This window comes from Odontomachus brunneus, unplaced genomic scaffold, assembly GCF_010583005.1.
Source record: "Odontomachus brunneus isolate Ranch 3 - 2012 unplaced genomic scaffold, Obru_v1 Obru_scaffold_220, whole genome shotgun sequence".
In the NCBI taxonomy this organism is placed as follows: Eukaryota; Metazoa; Arthropoda; class Insecta; order Hymenoptera; family Formicidae; genus Odontomachus; species Odontomachus brunneus.
In genome coordinates, this window is record NW_022639670.1 from 318760 (window position 1) to 323095 (window position 4336).

The window sequence follows — 4336 nt, forward strand, 5'->3', positions numbered from 1 at the left end:
CCGCGCGGGGAGGTTGTACATTTGCTGTGGTATCAGCGGTAGACTTTGTCAGGAAACCGTCATTGTTCTTGTTTTATAGTCGAATTTAGCGCGGTGTTCGTGAAGGAAATCTATTTCTAAGATCCCCTCGTATTCGATTGGAAAATCATCTTGTACGACAAATAGTTCAAATTTCCAACGCTGTTTTCCTAAGCTGACAGGGGTGTGTATCAGTTGGACACGGGGCAATTGGACACAGTCCAATCACAAGTCGCTGTTCCAAGGGATCCTACAAATGTCTCTAATCACACGGTGCTATGATTGGCTGTGTCCAAATGCACCGTGTCCAAGTGTACCGCTCCCAGCTGACAGTGGCGGTTATTTTTTCTATAGTGAAAGCTTTATGTCCGGTGATACCCGTTAGTGTCAATTTTTCTGCAGTCATAGGGGTATCATCGTCTAATGTTTGTATTTTTACGAGATTAAGTGCGGATCCCGTGTCAACAAGAAATGGTATTCTTTTTCGTTTAGCTTCCTTTATTGGCAAGTTTACTAGGTCAAATCCGGCGCGGCTATGTAAATTTTGCCGGATCTGGTTTACGCGGTAGTCGCGCACGCGACTTTGCTCCTTTTTGTTTCCTTCCTCCTGGTCACTGTTGAATCTGACGCTCCCGTTACTGTGAGATGTCGATGGTTTATTTATATCTAGCGCGGTGATAGTCACTGGGCGCGAGGGTTTACGGTAGTCACTCGCGGTGTCCCGTGTCTCGATCGGCTTCCCGTGTATGTATCAGCAGCTATCGTGAATGTGTACGTTTTTCTTGCATCGTGTACACCATGTGTCGGTCGCATTCACGCGAAAGGGTACTACTGGTTTAGGTAGAACGAACCGGTTGCCGTATCGACTGCTACGGCATTCGCGTCCTTGATGTCACATTTTTCCGCATTTTTGGCATTGTATTATGGGAACATCTCGTTTAGTGTTTTCGAAAGAACTTCGGTTATACCGGTGATATGAACTTCGGTTTGTTTCATATGTCCGCGCAGGAGCTTCATGGGTTCCTTTGATCCTTTCTTCCTCAATGGCTCCTGCTATTGCCTCGGTTAAAGTCGCGGGTGCACGGGACCGGACTATTGTTTGTAGCCTGTCATTTAGTCCTAGTTGATAGTTGACAAGGGCTAACGATTTCAAAAAGAAATGGATGCCGAGTTTCTGTGTGGGAGAATAGAGATCCCCCTCTGTTCCGGCTTCGAATAGATCCGTGGTTAACGATTCGGGAGCGATGCACTTGGACACGGTGCATTTGGACACAGCCAATCACAGCACCGTGTGATTAGAGACATTTGTAGGGTCCCTTGGAACAGCGACTTGTGATTGGACTGTGTCCAATTGCCCCGTGTCCAACTGATATACACCCAACGATTCTACACGGTTTCCGTAAGTTCGCGCATCTTCTCCAGGCTTTTGATGCAAATTATTAAAATCTCGAAGTAGTCGAGTTACTGATTTCTTTTTCATAAAACATCTTTCTAACACATCCTTTAGAACAGCAAAAGTATGAATGTTTCGGTTTTTAACCTCAGTTAGGGCAATTCCCTTTAGTTTAGTGCAGATTACTGCTCGAATTAATGTGGATTCGTCAGCAGGGTGTATCAGCTCGAACGCGTATTCGCACGCCGTTAAGAATTCTATTAGTTTATCATCCTGCGTATCATTGAATATGGGGATCTGATCTCGCACCTCCCTGATGCGTCGGGATCGATCCTTGTTAATCGGGGGTAACCCGTCTGTGAGATGATCATTGTGACCTTGTCCTCGTCTGTCTGAAGGATATCGTTCAGTTTCTATGTTACTGTTTCTTACATTTGGTGAGTCGTCTATGCGAGAGTTGGTTAGTAGAGCTGCATTCGTATGTATAGTATCTCGCAATTCTCTATACGCGCTAATAACTGCTCATTAGCATTATTATATAGGTCTACGTCGCGTCGAATTCTACTAAGTCCTGATTGAGGATCGTTTACGTCTCTCAAGAGATCCTCTCGTAGTAGAGGCCCGCGAGGGCAAGAGATTTCCTGACCTCTTCCGTTCTCCGCCGCGTGTAGGGTTTCGTCGCGTTGCCCGGTGGCCATTTCGTCAGATGGATCGAATACACTACTATCGTAAGAAGTTAAGGAGAAATCTCCTCTTTGCGAGACGTCGCTAATAGTACTGTGTGAGGGTAAATATGCGCGGCGTCTTGTACGTCGGGTGTCGTCTGTAACTTGCACGTCCGGTAGTATACTATGGTCTATCTCGCCGAAAGGGAATTCACGTTCGGCGACACGTGCTCTGGAGATTCGCGTTCGGTTTCACCCGAGTAGTCTAATACACGTCGCACAAGCTCTAATGCTTCACACGCGTTATCTATAGCTTCGGCAACTATCTCGTTAGGATTCGATAGGTGTTCAATAGTTAATCGCGCTAGTGCGCTATGTAGCCACGATTGATTTGATATAGGTCGATTAGGAGTACCGCTTTCGCTCGACATTTACGCCTTTACGTGTTCGCTCGCATAAACCTAATCGCTTAGGTTACAATAGTTTCTCGACTTACAATAACGTTGTCACGTTGTCACGGCTCTTCTGTAGTTCATCGTGTTTTGGTTGAGTCGGCAAGTCGTTGCTCATCACTGGGTCAGTGGCGTTGGGCAGGTCGCGGTCGCCGCTGGTGCATTCGCCGTAGGCTCCGGTGTCACTGACAACGAGTATCGTAGGCCGTAGCTCCGACGGTCGTCTTGATTACGCTGCAGCTCGTCTTTCACCGATTACCGCTGTCCTCTGCCGTCTCCGTTAGCCTTGTGGTCCCAGTGTGTTGTCTCGGAGGGCTCTCAATGACTTTTTGAGCTCTCTCCAAATTTTTTCTTCTTTTTGTTTTTGTAGACTTGTCGTCTAATGTATTTACGGAGTAGTGGTTTCTTCTCGGTTTTGTAGTTTCTCGCTCTTTTTTGAGATAACCGGTAGCATTTTTTTTCAGTAGACGTATCTCCGATGTCCACTAGTTAGCTCCGATGATTACTCTTTTGAATTTTTTCTTTCTTCGTCACTTACACCACCCTTTTCTTACCCATAATTCACTTTCTGTTCACAGATAGTTACTGGGCCCGGCGGACACCGATCCCACCGCTGCCACCAAATTGTCGTACCCCGTGTTGCCGGGACGCGAGAAAAGTTCGAGATCGGTGATGCGGGCGCGGCAGGGAGTGTGGCGGTGGGTGAAGAATGTTGGCAATAATTATACTACCCTTTGTAGTCTTAAATATAAACGATTTATTGATAACTATACTTGAACGTGTTTAATTACTACTCCCGCGTTTTGTTAGTAATGTGCGAATCGCGTGTCGGTTGTGTATGTCGCGGCGAGAGATCGAGGTGTTAAGTCTGACGCGGGTGGTCTTCTCCGCTCTTTTATAATATTGTTTAGTCTTGTCGGAGGGAGTGCCTGGCGACAAGAAGATTACCATATTTGGTAATGGTTTAATGCATTTCGAATCGAGGTCCGAAATGCGGAATGTGCAAGGTGGTGCTTATCGCAGCACTTGCACATCCGCTTCCTTATTGTGGCGCAATCGAAACGATTCCTCATGAAATGTTTCGAAAGCGCTAATACTATTCGCGATTATAACACTCTTCATCTAGTGTGTCAGTGTTTTTAGGACTGACAATTCTGTTCTTCTGGTTTTTTATTATTTGCGAGATGTTTTTGCTGTTGTATCCATTTTTGATTAAGGCTGTACTGAGGTGTTCTAGTTCTCCATTCAGAGAAGATGGTTCCGAAATTGTGAGCTCTCTGTAAACCAATGAACTTATGACAAAATTCTTTTGCAAGGGATGATGATGAGAGGTTGCATGTAGATACCGTGTGTGTTGGTTTTCAGTAGGCCTGGTGACCTAAGGTGCCATCTTGGTTCTTTTGGACTAGCACATCCAGAAAGGGTATTTGATCATTTTGTTCCACTTCCATTGTGAACTGAATACTGGAATGTTGTGAATTGAGAAACCCGAGAAACTGAGAAAGAGTTTCCCTGCCATGATTCCAAATTACAAAAGTATCGTCCACATACCGAAACGATGTGGATGGTTTCAGTGGTGCGTTCCTCAAAACTTCATTCTCAAAATGTTCCATAAGGATGTTTGCAATGATAGGAGATATAGGAGATCCCATCGCCGCTCCATAGATGTTTTCGAAAAACTCTCCTTGGAACTGAAAATAAGTTGAAGTTAAGCAGTGTTCTATTAGTGGGAAGAGGTTGGCAGGAATTTCCTCGGAATTCTTGATGATGTTCAAAGTATCCTGGACTGGAACATTGGTAAACAGTGA